At 32.0% G+C, this 17,185-nt stretch overlaps 1 protein-coding gene across 26 annotated transcripts in view; it reads right to left on the minus strand.

Annotated features, from left to right (window-relative positions):
* Positions 1–17,185, minus strand: part of PHF14 (PHD finger protein 14) — a 200,299-nt gene that overhangs the window by 72,268 nt on the left and 110,846 nt on the right. For 5 of the 26 annotated variants that reach the window (XR_010945498.1, XR_010945497.1, XR_010945496.1 and 2 more), the window contains exon 17: positions 6,242–7,389. The exons of the other annotated variants lie outside the window; for them this stretch is intronic. The gene's annotated coding sequence lies outside the window, so the exon portion shown is untranslated. The remainder of the gene's footprint in view (positions 1–6,241; positions 7,390–17,185) is intronic. 26 annotated transcript variants of the gene reach the window in all.

Raw genomic sequence — 17,185 nt, forward strand, 5'->3', positions numbered from 1 at the left:
AGCACTTAAACTGTTTAAATACCTGTTGTTCTAGTATTAAGAAAAATAATAGATAATATATAGCTAACATAAAACATTACATAAAACTAAATGGCAAGCCCACAAAATTTTGTTCTTCTCAATTCAACTTATTTACCCTTCAATAGTTAAAATTCCAATTACATTAAACACATAGTTAGAGGACCCTTCAGCGTATAAGCATTTATGAGTTATGAGAAGGTTGAGATTTCTAGTTAGCTGAGGGCGTAGTCCTTCAAGCATGGAAAATAGTATTTCAGTCATCTTTAATGGGAAATTTAAAGAGAATCACATTCTTTGCTTCATCAAGAAAATCCATTAAATATAATTTACTCTATCTTTATCATTCCAGGGTCACAAGTATGAGTAATAGATGCTGCTACATGTCTAACAATGTGACAGCCTTTTGTGTTTGGACATGAATATCATCAGTCTGCTGTTCTGTTTGAATTCTTGTATTCAACTTTTATAGGTCCTCCTCACTTGCTTAAAAAATGTCAGTCACTACTTTCTGATATTGTCAGTGTCATCTGTCTAAGCAGCATTTCTCCGACAATAATTCACTGTGGATTCAGAAACCAGATCACTGGACATAAGACTATGCAAATTGACAGTTTATAAAAACATGAAAATGAGGATTACTAAGTACATGGACTCAATTTGGGTTAACTATAGTCTTTTTTGCTTAACTTAGGGTTTTTAAGCAAGTTCAGATTGCCAATAACCTGGGCTTTTGATAAGTGAAGAGTTATAGTATTAATGCTTTCCTAGTTCATATCAAATTACAACCTAATTACTACATATTTACTTTATAAGTCTGTGCCATAATAACTTGCAAATTATGGTTTCTAGTGTACAACTAGAGTCAAACACTATGATGAATATAAAGGTGAATAATAATTCATTACCTTTTACCTTCATGTACTAAGATGGTTCTTGCTGGTGTGTGTGTGTGTGTGTGTGTGTATGTATTATGTATATGTACATATATATATTTCAAGCTAATAAATTAAGAACAAGTTTGCTACACTGATATAGTTCAAATTTGTAGCTGATTTCAATTAACTGTAAACTCAAGTTATCTTTCAGCTCAATAATAAATGCAAAAGGGAAAAGAAAGACTTTATATGCTAGATTTGTTAGAAGATAATGTTGAAGTATGTGCCATTTGGAAGTGACCTAATCCTTACTGATTCCTTCATTAGTTATACTTTTTAGAATGACTTAGTCTACACATGGAACTCATGTATTAGTGATGGGTTCCAGAGGAAAGGAAGAATCTGCTTGATAGAATCAGGGGTGATACGGAAGTTCTCTCAAGTTATAGCTCACTCAGCAGTAAATAAAAACTGTAATTCCAAGACTAAGCAGCAGAAAGGAGTAGTTAATACACTTAGTAACTGCCAAAATCCAGGAGAGGAAAAAAGAAAATGAAAAAGAAAAAGAAATAACCCAATCTTGAAATCAATAACTCTGTTAATAAACAAACATATAAATATTAGCCTTTTCTAAAAACGACTAAAATTATTTCCATATGGAAAAAATATAGTTGTTTCTACACTAAAATATTTAATTGAATAAATCTATAGCTTCGTGTGCTGGTAACAAAAATATCCTGAGTGATACAAGGGAACTCCAGCAGAATTTGCAAGAATTAATTCACCATAGACAAATGTAAGGAATGCCATTAAGAACCCTAGAAATCAAAGAACAATTTAGATGGTAAAAATAGTAAATTATTTATTTCATGCACACACACACCATTTTGTAAACTTTAGCAAATTTTGTCAGCCAACAAATTATGGCTAAGTTACAAATATAGGTCATTTTAAAAACTCAAAAATCAGAAGCTCGTAAGGATCTGCAATCATTCTGCTACCTAAAAGCTGAAATAGAGTTGAAGTAGTTATTGATCAAATTATTATTTATGACCTCTACATCTACTTCTTACACATACTTGGAAATACGTAATTACAACACATAATATAGTACATATTTAATGTATCAAAATAATAAATCTTGTGCAAAAGCAGTCACTGACCCACAAAAGCTGTGATATAACACAATATACTTTATTAAATAACACAAATGTCTATGTAATAAAAACGGACTATTATACCAATAGCACATATATTAAATAGGAAGACAATGTCTTAAATTAAAAAATATAAAACTAACCTATAAAGATACACTATGTTTTTTAATAAAATGCAAACTGGATGCTTAAAGAATATCCTCTAAACATCTAATAAAACTGTACACATTAACATATTATGGGACATTCTAAAATTACAATTGTAAGTGAGATAAGATAAATCCCATTTATAAGAAAAGGAAACCTCATTGTTTAATTAGATTTTTACTAAATACAACTTCCTAGGCATCAGATTCATAATGGATACAGATGTCAATAATAAAGCAGCTATATGTATATGGTCTTTTACACATTCATTTAACAAAATGCAGTGACCAAATAAACATAGTTCTATATGTATTTAAAATACTTACTTAGGTATGGTTAAGTATAGCACCCTAGACATAAAAGAGGAAGAAAATGATTTATGTTCCTATGTCCTATGATCCATGGGAGCAATCAGTCATGTGTTTATCTGATTACTGAGAATATACACACAAGTAAAAAGAAACAACTTATTTATTTCTGTCTACACCTAAGAGACAGGCCAGTGTTCCAAAGGGTTTCTTAAATTCCCTTAATTTCCAATTGATAATTTCACTAGAAGAGTACACTAAATAACTACTTTTCAAAACTAACCAAAAAAAAGGTGTACCTCCTATATATATAATTTATAGCCAGATGATTAGCTAAATTTCATGAAGAAGAGAAATCCGTAACATGGACTTGAAAAGTAATGTACATGTTTTATGACCAGGTTGATCCATAATCACAGATATTTTTTATGGCAATGAACATTTGGTTTAGGTCCCTTCCAAGTCTATATACAGTAAAATAAAGAACCAACCTTGAAAATATATACTGTTACATCCATTTAATTAAAAAAAACAAAAAACTCACAACTAAATATCAAGAGAATAGATGGGTTGGATTTTCTTACTTTTTCATCATTTCTGTGCAAAAATTCTATAGAAGAATGACCAAAAGAATTGGTCTTAATATTACTTACATAAAATCTTACTAGCAACTGAAACACCTACACAAATGTATTAACCAGTAGTGACAGACTCTTTCATTGAACAGTAGCCAATTCAATTATTCCTTTTAACAGATGGAGAAAATGCAGGTTTGTGGCCCATGAGTTAAATCACTTTTAAAATACAAGCTTGCAAAAAATTCTGCATTCTACAAATATTAGAATAACATTTAATATCAATAAAGGCAAACTTTATTCCTTTTTACAACACTTTTACTGCAAATCACCTATATGAGCATTTTCAAAATAATTAGAAAATGTCTTTTATATGATATTTCACAAATAAAGGCTAATGTGGAGGTCTTGAACATATTTTCATTAATGTCACTATAGACTCTCATCACATGCAATAATGAATGAATGAGTGGTAGGAAAGACAAAAATATTCTGTAAAGTATAGTAACTGGAAAAAATATTTGGATAATTACTGAAATCCAAATTCATGTTTAATGATCACTTAAATAATGGGATCAATTCAGTTAGCTACATCTGCAGTAGTCAAGTTACAAGATTAAAAGTGAAAGGCAAAACTAAAACATGAAATAAAAGAATTCATATAAAAATACACAATAAGGTCAAGTACCTCTTCACAGCATGAGAGAATGATTAGACATTTTCATACCTGAAACACATCTGCTTTGTTCTTTAATAAACTGATCTCCATCTGCTCATGCCCTTGGAAATTTTTCAGCAGTACAACCCGCTGTGCTCAAGCCCCACATAACTTTGTATTTCCCTGCTCATAATTAACTAATTATTCTCTAATCAATAGTGTAGATCTTGATTTTACAATGTAAATCAGATAAATGAGATAATGGCTGGAGGTCAGTCTCATTTTATTCACAAAGCCCAGCATGAACATCCAGTTTCATTATATCCTATGTACCTGAACAGCAGTGAATCTTACAGCAGGCCTGCAGAAAGTCTTAAGACTGTGTACTGGGAGAAAGAGGTCTATATGTTTATTTAAAAAAAAAAAAAAGTATTTGCAAAGCATGTCTATCTCAGAAATATTTTTAATTGCAATCCTTAGTATTATGTAAATTGATAAAGTGTTGACTGGGTAGGAAAAAATTTCTGCCTTCATATGCCATGCAACTCTAAAGCTGAGTCTCTTAAACAAGTTTTAATTGTCAAAATGATTTCAGAAAGTTTAAAGAAAAATTAGTAATGTTAGTATTCCATTCTGCTAGAGAGTCCTTCTGAATTCCTTGAATAGATTTTGGTGAAATATTAATAAAATATTCCCATGCTGAGAATCAAGTAAAACAGTGGTAAGTTTTGTCAAATAAAAAACATTAAGAGTTTAAAAAGAGTGATCTAGTAAGTAATAGGATGTAAAAACAGGGAAATAGGATAATGAGTGTGAATATTCTTATTATTTATTGGTCAGGGATCTATTTTTAACATTATAATTGTAAAATCAGATAAACACTCAAGAAACACGAATAACAATGATATATAAATGATAAATAAATTTCATTTACAAACAAAATGGATAAAGGTTAAGGCTAAATTTGTTTTCATGTTAAACATAATCCTAATTTCAAATCTTTTCCTAACAAAGGAATTAGTGAATTATGGACAAAGGCTATGTTCCTTGATTAATTTCTGTACCTAAAATGGTGCTGTGTCCAAAATAGGTATAAAATAAACACCTGTTTAACTAAACTTATGTATAATAAAGAAGTTATACTCTATGTGCTATAAACTACTATAATCTCTTTTACCTAGAAACAAGTATTTTTGAAAATTTAAGGGCCCTTTTAACAAGATTAAAGCCACATTCAATCAATCAATGTCAACCACAATACCATGACTGTTTTCAAAATATTATACAAAAATGGTTCTCAAAGGATGTCCCTGGCCAGCTTCAGCATCACTTGGAAACTTTTAGAAATGCAGATTTTCAGGCCTCATCCCAGACCCACTTAATCAGAAACTGCAGGGAGAAATAAGAGGGAGGAAAATGAGGAGGAAAATGAGGAGGGGAGTAGGTGAGCGATCTGCTTTTAAACAAATCCTTGATTCTGATGTACTATAAAGTTTGAGAACCACTGCTATATATACTGCCATGTCATTCTTCTTGTAGTTCAGAGTTATTTATTTTACTTCTTGATATTTCAGTGTTTTTTTCTTTCCCTATCATGCGACAAATAACCATCATTTACCTGTCGGACTGCTTTCTCTTATACATGTATGTAAAATATGAACTATTTAGTGTATATTCTCTTGATATACACATTAATATCTCCTTTGAATAACAACTGGACCAATTACAGAAAAGGGTTAATTTTGTACCATGGAAATATGAGAGTGTCTAGGAGATTATTAGGAGAAAGTGTTTCATTCTACTCTCTTCAAAAGTTCTACTCCAAATACACATTTGCAGGACCAATGATCTTATGAATATTATGTGGTTTATATTCGTGATGTGTGACAAAGATTCTTAGGGCTAGCACCAAATATGGAACCACATATCTACCACCGAACAGTAAGATGGAGAATGATGATAATATGGTATTCTAAATAGAACCAGGTGGAAAGGACTTTGATTAATAGTGTCACCAAAACCACAAGGTTTAATGATTTTTCAAAAAAATCTAAAATAAAATGACCACTAGTAATATCTTACCATATATCAAAGGAGAGTCAGGTCCAAATGCACTAGCATATTCTTTTTTAAGGAAATGGCAATCTGACATTTTTCTTAAAATCAGCTGCAGTTCAGCAATAGTAATAACTACCAACTTTTTCTTAAGCTTATGCAGTGATAAATAATGAATTCTTTTTCTAAAAAAAAAAAGCCTACTGGTTTTGCTACAGGTTATTAATATTTTTCCTCCAATGTTAGGTCTTTCAATAAGTTAATAATCTCAGTTTATACATATTTTATATACATACTGCTTTTATTAAATATCCAATAATATGGTTCCTTAGTATAACTAAAGATTACTAGCATACAGCAACTTTATATTTACACTTGCTTTTAATTATCTATAACATTTCCTACTCTATTCCTAATGTTTGAACTATTTTCAATGCCACTATACCTGAAAAGATGTCCCAAACCACATTTATAAATCAGGAAATTCCAAGAGACATGTTGACAATTTACATGTATATATGTATTTCAATTTCAGCAAACAGTCTCTTCTAAATCAGTTCAAGATGAAGTGATGAAATATTCAACATATTTCTGTCGTTGATTTAAGACTTGTTCATTAAAGCTTGAAGACCAAATTTTAATTCTGTAAACCTTTGGAAAGATACAAATGTTGATGAAGATCTTTCAGTTGGCAGGCTGTATAGTCAAAAGCTTTGTATCTCTCTCCTTATTTTGTAACCTCATACTTAAGGTTGAGAAAAATAAAATTATACTGAACAGAGAAAGTTTGTATTGAATCAATAAAGAGTGAATATATTTGGTTATTACTAAAAAATATCTAGAGATCAACACAGATATATTCTTATTTACAAGCTTAAAATCTGAAGTTGCAAAAACTGCATGCTACTAATATTAGTGCTTTCACACTAGAACTAATTAGTCAAAACTAGAATGGCATACGCTTTCACAAGTCTTTCACTTTTGCTGAATATTATAAATAGAAGTAACATTTAATATAGTCTACAGTTGTTTCCCAATGCAGTATTTCATATATGAATATATGTATTAAGTTGGATGAAACAGAATAGCAGACTAATGGAATGCATTATCTTTCTTGTTTGTTACTAGATTTGTTCAACAACAAGTAGCACATTGCATGTAAGTCCCACAGGCTTCAGTAACTCTTAAGTAAGTCCAAATACTGTCTATCATTTGCCAAAGAAGCAAGAGGGGAAGACATTACTTAATAGGACAATTCTGACAAGACATCATCTAGTATTTTTCAACAATGCACATATCAAATGTTTCTGATTAGTGCAAAAGAAAAAAAGGAGAAAAAAATCCACACAGGCAAATTAACTGCCTTGACAGTCCAAGTAACAAACCAATCAATTACATTCTATCCAAACCTGACAAGCAAAGGCAACTTTTTGCAGTGATAAGCTTATGGGAAAGACAAGATAGCTGTTCTCCTTTACTTTATATACTCTATTGAGAGTGTTATCCACATTTTTAAAATCACACTTATAAAAGAGGTTTCCAGGATTGCCTCCGAGGATGAGCTGTGGCAGAGTTGGGTCTCATGAAGGGTATCTACACAGTAAAGTGATAAGAAAAGAACATTAACATTTAAAGATCACAGCAGCTCTGCACTATGTCTTATGAAACACACTAACAATACCATAGTAGATTCAAATAACATATGATCTGGTCCAAAGAGACAGATGCCCTAAACCTAAATGCCATGATCTTGTAAAGGTTCTTACTAGTTGAAATGGAACTATTTCATCATTTGAAACACTGAGTTGCCTCTTGTATTATTATTACTTTTAGTTGTCACAATAAATCTATCTTAGTAAAACAAAAAAGAAAATATAAAAATGATGAGGGGTTTGTATTTATATAAGCAAACATGTAATTTGGTTAATAGATGCTTTAAATGATAGCAGTTTGCTATTTTTTCATCAAATATGGCAAGTTAACAATGCTTGAGAAAGCATGCAATATACTGAAAACAAGCACACCTAATCAGTACATTACAGGAGTGGTTCTACTCAAGTACAGAGTCTCAGGGAGGAAATATTCAGATGATTCTTATTCCCTGGGCCTATACTTGCCTTCCTTTTTTTAAAGACTATATTGGAAACGTTTGCTTACAATTATGAAAAGTATATCCCTAGCTAGCTATTTTAGTAGATTTGTGCAACAAAAGTAACAGAGAATACACCTCACTGTAAAGACCTGGTCATTGATTATAAAACACTAATTTTGGCCAAATTTTCAAGTCATTCACTTGCATTTATTTTTCAAAACTTTCTTTAGTTTTTCTTATATTTATTTCCCTACCGACGCATTTTCAGAGGAGAAATTTTAGATGCCTGGTGATGAGAAGTAACTTTCTTTTTGATTGTGGAAAACAAAATTTTATCATTTCCTTCAGATATTTACATCTGTGCAGATGAGATTAAATTACCAACTAGTCACACAGTATAGAAAAAGTTCATTTCAATATTTAAGTATTAGAGAGATGTGTTTAATGCTTCTAAGTTCTACTGAGAAAAAGAAAGTGAAAAGTGGCACAATCACAGATAAATAAAGCACTACTATGCCATCGACGAGCTACCATGCCAAAATGAATAAACTCCAAAGAAAGGAAAAATAAAATTGTACAAGAAAAAAAGAATATAACGTGAAACATAGTTTTCAGAGACATGTACTTATCAGCATATGAGAAGTAAACAGAAAGAACAGAATTCCCTCGTTGAGTAACAAGGAAATAGATAGGAAGAGCTGAATTCCCTTGCTAAATAGTCACATGTGCTAACTTTTCTCAGTGCTTCAGGCTCCAAGTGATGAAATGTAAGCACATTCTAAATCTGATATTCTGAGAAGTGCTTTGCCTGCAGGTTAAGCACTACTAGATAAGCAAAATGAAAGAGGAAGCAACCACATCATTTACCACAGAAGTACATTTAAGTTTTAATTACATGCACAAACGATAGAAGAGTAGCAGACAACCCAAAGATTCATTTGTAGTTAACACTGATAGGAATTTAAATATATATTGGGTTGGCCAAAAAATTCGTTTGGTTTTAAGTAAAAATAAAAGACATTTTTCATTTTCACCAAGAATTTTATTGAACGATTCACTAACTGAATGAACTTTTTGGCCAACCCAATAGATACATTAGATGTCACAGAAATCTGCTTTAAATTCCAATTAAATCTAAATTTAACTTTGAAAAAAACTGAAAAGCTCTAACTAGTATTCTTCCATCCTAAAATTTCACTTAATATTCAGAGTAAGCAACATGACTTGTCTTGGCTGCTACCGTCTTAGGACAAAAGACTACTATGTGGTCTTTTATATCAGAGTTCAAGTCTTGGCTTTCTATTTATTCCATATGCTTCTAATAAGCTTACTTACAAATTAATGTAGAAAAAAGGGAATTAACTATTTTCAAAGGGCTTCCCTGATGCAAGCACCAATGGTCTGTTATCCTGTATAGTTGGATGCCTACCAAGAAAAAGCACCTACTTTTGCCCCAATGAAGTCAAATATGCTAAAGGAGCACAGTTTGGTGAGCGGTATGCCTAATGATTAGCGCATTAGCAACACAGTCAAGACTGCCTAGACTCAAAACTCTAACTCTACCACTTCCTAGCTGTATGATCTTGAACAAGGAATACTTCTCAATTTCCTCACCCATAAGATAGGGATAAAATCAATATCTGTGTAATGGAGTTTCCTTGAGGATTACATGAGATCAACTATACAAAGCATTAGCACATTGGCCCTTAATAAGCACTCTATAAATCTCAGCAACTAATATGAACAACAGTAAATTTATCAAACACTAGTAGTATTTAATGGAAGGAAAAAACTGTATTCTAATATATAACAATTTATAGAACAGAATTTCAATATATAATTGGAATAATTTCTATTTCATGATGCTTAGTGCCTCTGTACCTCAGTTACCTAATCTCCAAAATGGAGATGGCCATACCTCAGAGGACTGTTGTTAAAAACTGAATGAGATAATACACTTAGAAAGCAGAGAATAGAGCCTGGGATATAGTAAGCATCTAACACTAGCATTATTTTAATTTCCAGTTCATACAGACTTTTAACATGTCTATGGGGTTCGATTAAAATGTTAAAAATATGAGATTCTTATACATTATTACCTAGATATCAAAATTCATCAACTCCAAAATTTATATCCAATCTTATCTACAAATTCTAATTCCATTAATATGTCTATTTTATATGTCTGAAACTATAAAAAACCAACACAGATCAAAACCTTGTTATAGGAGGAACAGATTTAACAGGATGTTTCAAAATAAAAAAGAAAGAAAAACCAGAAAACAATATAGTTGGTTTCTAATACTAGAAGCTGGATTATGCTTGTTTTATATGATTCCAAGGATTGAAATTATTAAGAAGAGATATGCTAGCTCACTTGGAGAAAGAAATTGCCAGTGGTCAGAGCTGCCTCAAGAGGGAATGGGTTACTTATACACTTCTATCCCTGGCAGTAGCTTTTTCCCTGTGGCTTTAGTAGTGATACTGAGCAGATGATTCAAGTGTCAAAGAATAGTGAGATCCTTTTCAGAACTGTATTGTATTAATACTTGTTTTGAAATTGCTTTGAGTTACAAAAGTTACAAAATCTGGGGAAAAATTGAGGTTGATGCCTTCACTTTATAGATGAGAAAATGACTATCATGGTAACTTAATTCAAGGTCATTCATCTAGCCAGTAGCAGAACTATGGGTGGAGTCCCAGTCTTTCTTAACAATAGATAATCCCTTTTGTGTAAGTTAACAAGTTAACAATATTACCACATTGCAATAGAAAATGAGTTTGAAATTACAAAAAATAAATTTTACAGAAAAATAAATGAGTGAAACGAGAAATATTTCATTGCTATATATGCTAGAAATTATGATGTTTACTACTCTAAAACTGCATACTCCAGAAATACCACACTTCACTATGTAATTAATGGTTACCATGTTCAGGCTTCTGTTTTCTTTAAATACAACTTACTTGTCTATAATGCATTTATTTTAAAGAGAAAAAGAAAATTTAAAAATTCAAACACTGATAATGTAACATAAAAATATTTATAAATCACACTAAGTTACTTAAAGGTTTAATGTTTTAATATAGATATGAAAATCAAAGAATGTCATACATTGAATATTAAATGTGTGAAGCAGGTTAGCTATTCCACATGTCTAACAAATCATCAAATCAACTTAATTATAAAGGAAAAAAATATACTGAATAAACATTTTTTCAATCCAAATTTTATCAGAATACCACCTTAATAAGACAGATTCAGTGGCAGCTTGTCTACTTTCATTATCCAAATATAAATATTTTGAATATTAAACATCTCTTTTCCAATTTTTACTAATAGAAAAGCATTCTTAAAATGTAACTTCTAAGTTCTTTCCTTCACAAGACCCAGTTTATTTTCTAATTTCCTCTTTAGAATTTAATCTCTTCATGATGTACAATACAGCATCAATTTAGTTCTAAAGACATTAACTAAAATCATTGATCACTGCTTTTTATAAAGCCAGGTCTAGGGCATAACGGGAACACTCTTAGTGTTAGGGATGGCCAAGTAACTCCTAAGAACAGTGGTATAAAGCATTTAATTTTAAATTTTAGACTCTTTTACCCTGAATGGTTCAGTAAATGTTCAAGACAGCCTTGGAATAATTGTTTTTGGAGAATAAAGAACAGCTGGGCTCAACAGAAAATGAAGAAGCAGGAGAATGCATGGCCTGCTCTGAAAGTTAGGGAGGATTCTGGTAGAATTTCTTCAATGACTGGAGTTTGGGTTTAGGCCATTTAATCAGGCAAGAGAAGAACCCAGAAGGTTGGAGGAATCAAGATACATTAGAGCTACAGAAAGCAGTTATACTCTAGCAATAAAAAATGTGGACAGCCAAGGCAAAGAGAGTGGGATCCAAGGAGGCCTAATCAGAAGTGAGGAACATAGAAAGAAGGCAAGAGGAAACACTGAAGCAGCTAAGGTGTACAGAATAACATCACAGAGAACAGTGTAGACACTGAGAAAGGTCTTAAGTAAGCCGAAAAAATGGGAAAAAAAGAAATGGAGATCAAGAAACGTTATGATGGAAAATGGTTCCCCAATTACTCTGATATTTTTAGTTTTCAAATAATGCACAGCAGGTATATATTTTAAACTTTTTGAACACAATTATTAAAATTATATGAATAAAAGTAAATATACTAAGATGCTATAAGATCATAGTAATTCAAACATTTTTTATATTTTTGATTTTTTGTAAGTATATTTTTATAACAAAATTTTTTAAATATACATGAAAATTTCACTTACCTGCCTTTAAATTTTAATTAATGGACTTTATTTTTTAGAAGTTTTAGATTTACAGAAAAATTGAGCACATACACTCCCCCCCTTCCCCCCACATCTCCCTTTAAATTTAAATTTAAATGTTAAAGTCTTCATTTTCACATCATGGTGCCTTTGATAGATCACGGGTAGAGAAAAATGAAGGCAAAGAATGCCAGAAAGACAGAAATAGAGGAAGAGACAAATATGCCAAGATCTGGGAGTGTTCACACTTCACTGATTCTTATTCAGTGTGATGATATTGAAAAAGTTGCTGAGTTACATGCAATGGGGATAAACAATGAACTTGAGAATGTGAAAGAAAGGGAGACTTTCAGATGAGGATTAAGCCAGCCTTAACTCTGCCTCTGCCAAACTCTACTCCACAGATTTAGAACCTACTGATTCAGAATCTCCAAGAATAATTTTATGATCATTGTTGTTTGTAATTCTTCCTATGGGTAACTTGCATCTCTAGCCAAGCTGAGAACCACTATCTTAAAGCTTCAGCTAAAGGGCTTCTGGAACAAAGCAGTGGTTCTCAGAGTATGGTCCCCGAATCATCAGAATGAGCAACAGCTGAGAATTTATTACAAATACAAATTCTTGGGCACCACTCCAGAGCGTCCAAAGCAGAAATTCTGTGGTTTAATAAGCCTTTCCGGTGATTTCAATGTACCCTAAAGATTAAGAGCCTTAAAGTAGACTAAATTCAGCTGCTGTGAAGAAATCACAAAGAAAGAGGCATAGAAACAAAAGCTAAAAAAAATAAAGGGAAGTAGGAGACAAATTACAAATATTCCAGTTGACATTCAACTAAACACAGACAAATATTATTTGTACACATAAATACTGTGGTCACCAAAACAAAGCTTTAAAAAAAATCCCACAGAATATTAAACAATCTCATCTTGAGGATCTCCTATGAGATAATTCAATTTCTCTGGACTCAGCCTGTGGTCCAACTAAACCAAGGACATCTACCCAATTCTTTCAGTTCCTCTGTTCTTATGGAACATGATTCCTTACCAGACCTTCAGAGACACAGAGACACAGTCATTTACTTAAAGTAAAGGTAGGAAAATTAGGATTGGATACTTGAGTTGTACAGATCTGTAACAGTTACTAGATCTATTTCCAGGGTTTGGATTCCTCTCTGTATTTATAATCACATAACTTTAAGTGCATTATGAAAATTTCTACTTCAATAACTCCTAAAAAGAAACCTCACAATTCCCTATGATGTCATTCACCTATTGTATTTGTCTCCAAAAAATAAATATAGCCACTAATCTTTCTGTTATTGGTATCACCATTCTTTCAAATTAGTTACCTTAAAGTCGGATAATTTGGTTTAACACTCCCCTTTCTTCCTTGCCTCCTCATTTTCGTTAATTATCTGCTGTAACTTCTACTGTGAACTTACGTCTCCTGAATCTACTGAATCCTTTCCATTTATTTTTCCATCAGTCTAAGTTCTAGGCCCCCAAATTGGTCTATCTCCAGCTGCCCATTTCTTCATCGCACAGGCCACCACAATATCAATCTCCTAAAGGACTATTCTCCCTATTATCTCTTACCTTCAATAAATCCCCATTACGACTCTTAAAATCTTTAGACTGAATCCAGGCCCCAATCTACCTTTAACCTACATTACAAATGACTCCAAGGATCCCACGCTATTTCTTTATTCATATTCATTCTCTTGAAGGATTTGGTACCTCCCATCTCAATCTTCTGAAACCTGCTCATACATACTTCAAGATGCAACTCAAATTTCTCCTTGGTTTACATAAGATTTCTCCCTCATCCTTTTAGGAATATTCCCATCATCCTCTAAATTCTGATGTCTCTTATATACCTTCCATATAACAGTTTGATGTATGAATAAATAAATGCATTTTAATATCCTTAATAAATATTGAATAGTTTAGAAAATAAATTTGATAAGAATAAACATAGGAATCTTATTTTTAAAAAAATAGGGAGAAAATAGATTCTATACTTTCTTTACAAATGAAAGCGTCAAAAGCACAGTCAAATAAATTTTTGGTCAGAGTGCTCAAGGCTCTCACTACATGAAACTCAACTTTCCTTTTAAAAAGATCTACATTTACAGGTCATGTCACAACAAGGTTCTTGATATAATCAGGCAATTTTTCAATTCTTTAATAATTGACACCAATGAGTAAACGGACAAAAGAAATGGGTCTGGAAGATTCCAATCACTTAAAAAGAAAGTCATTGACTGATATAATTTCACTTGGATGTGACTGAACCCCACTTATTTAGTCTTTCCTAGGCCTATCTTCCTTGTGCAGCTGTCTGTGTCCATCTGATTTACTGAGCGCTACAGGGAGTGCCTAACAATTTCACTCAAAGCAGAAGTCCTCCTCCATTTGCTATTATTTGGAGAGAACATACTTAAAGAGTTACTTTTATGTAGTTCAATGTATCAAAACTGGCTAAATCACACTTAGGGCCCTTCATGTATTATCTTTGTACACACTTAGGGTCCTTCATGTATTATCTTTGACATATACACACACACAATACATGAACAATATTATACTAAAGTCAAATCGTACAGTTGTTTAATAGTATAGTCATGAGGTAATTTTTCTCAAACTTGCCTAAGTATTTTAAGAATATAGACATACATTAAGTACCTCATTAAAAACTGTTTCCAGAGTTCTGAATTTCAACTTTTAAAGAAACTATGGAGTATTCAGATAAGGTTCAGAGGAAAACTATAAAGAATTGTGTAACTGATAGAGTATCTATGAAAGAAAGGCTGTAGAACCTGGGTTATTCACTTCTTAATTTTCTTCCAAATTTCTTTCTTTACTTTCATTCACCAAAGAATTAAAGTAAGGGTGTAATAAAACAAACTTTGGTCAAATGACAACATACCCTTGCCTAGCATAGAATTAAATACCATAATAACCAATTTGGGTAAATGAGAAAAGGTATTGTTTTGGCAAAGGAACAAAGATCACAAGAACCTTTTCTCTTTCTTTTAAATATGCAGGGTTTTAAAATGAAAAAAAAAATCCTATTTAACAGTAAATGAATCTTTTGAAAATTCTGGCAATTTTCAGAATATTCTGGTAATTATTTCACTTACTGTGTTCTAGTTTCTAACTCTAGTTCTATTAACTAATAAAGTCAGTATAAATCAAAATTGTAGTTGATAAAGATAAAAAAACAAGATGAAAACAATCTAATTCCAAATCTAACTTCTTTTTTTTTTTTGGCCGCACTGCACGGCTTGAGGGACCTTAGTTCCCCAACCATGGATTGAACTCTGGCCACAGCAGTGAAAGCACCGAGTCCTAACCACTGGACTGCCAGGAAATTCCCCCAAATCTAATTCGTATCTTCGAGTACTACACGTTAAGAAGTGAAGTATAAAGGGAGCAATGTTATGTATATTTTATGTATACACATGTGTGTTTATATATATTTATATATAAAAGAAGAGTTATTCTTATTTACCAGTATAAAAAGAGGCTTAATGAGACTGAAAAGTTTGCCCACAGATAACATGTCTGGCTGATATCAATAAACCACACATCGTTACCAAAAATTATTTTCAGGGATTTAAGACCGCCAAACAACATCAGAACAAGAAGTAGGAAATTTATAAAGTGAGCAATTTTATACATGGGATATACTACTACTACTATAATGGGTGCAGAATTTAAAAAGATGTGACTGTGAAGATTAAAGGTCAAACAATGCATGAAGAATTAAGTTTTTTTGTACCACTTCCACTCAAGTGACCAGACTAAATGTCACAGAATAAAAGTAGCTACTGTCACAAAAGGGAAATGTGGAAACCCAATGACATACAGTGACATGACACTGCAAAAGTTATTTCCAGTATTTAAACAATGAAAAGACTTGTGCAGTTAATCCAGAAGGAGCTATATTCTCTAAAACTAAAATGACAACTAAAATGATGAACAGTCCAGATACTAGACTAAAAGTGTTAAAAAGTATAAACATTTCATTAAAACTAATAATACTGTTAATAGGGCATGTAAAGACACAATTGTGCACTATAATAGTCTCTTTAAAAAGAGTAGGATTATTATAAGGACTTAATAACACAGAACCTGTAGAAACAGTATGATAATGAATGCTGAAGTCAAGAGGTCTGGGTCCTAAACCTAATTCACACTAACCAAGTGATCTTTTACAAACTATCCATCCAAAGAATTACGGAAAGATTATAGTATGCCAAATTTTATCCCAGCACTTGAGATATAAGTATAACTCTTCATTAAATTCACAGTCTGATGGAGGGGTCAAGTGAACAAAAGTGTAAGACTCTGAATAGGAGAGATTCAATACAGAGTGGTAAGTATTATTAGCATAGAGGCCTATATAAACTGCCAATGAAGCATATCAGGTAGACAGACTATCTTGCTTGATGAGTAGGAGAGAGCAGGTTGAGGAAAGGATTAACAAAACAAAACAAAAAAGATTAACAGAGGATTAAAGCAAGTGTTAAAAGGTAAGTAGGAATTTATCAGGGAGAGAATATGTGGGGTAAAATTTGATGCAGAAGGAAAGTACAGAGGAATTTTTAAGAAGAGTATGTCAGAAAATCCACATAGTTTGGTAGGTTGGAGTTAAGAGTACTTGTTGGATAAAAGTGACAGGGAACACCTCTTCTACTGTACTGTTATGAAAAGAGAGGGAAGGGTGGTGGAAGAGAGATGCCTATGGATATCAATAAGGTTATATGTAAGTTACAGGTTCCATGTCAGAAAGTTTAGGCATTTCTGTCTGATGGCTTCTGTTTCCTATGTGAAGCAGGAGACGAGGTCATTTGTTAAATATGAAGAAGGAAGAGAAAAGGTGATGAAATAAGGAGCATGAGAAGAATGGAAATAGGTGCTGTCAGGAATGAAGGTTCAAGTTGCACATCAAAAAACAAAGCAAACAAATAAAAAAAAAAAAAGATAAAGAAAGAA

Source organism: Pseudorca crassidens, chromosome 8 (assembly GCF_039906515.1).
Source record: "Pseudorca crassidens isolate mPseCra1 chromosome 8, mPseCra1.hap1, whole genome shotgun sequence".
Classification (NCBI taxonomy): domain Eukaryota; kingdom Metazoa; phylum Chordata; class Mammalia; order Artiodactyla; family Delphinidae; genus Pseudorca; species Pseudorca crassidens.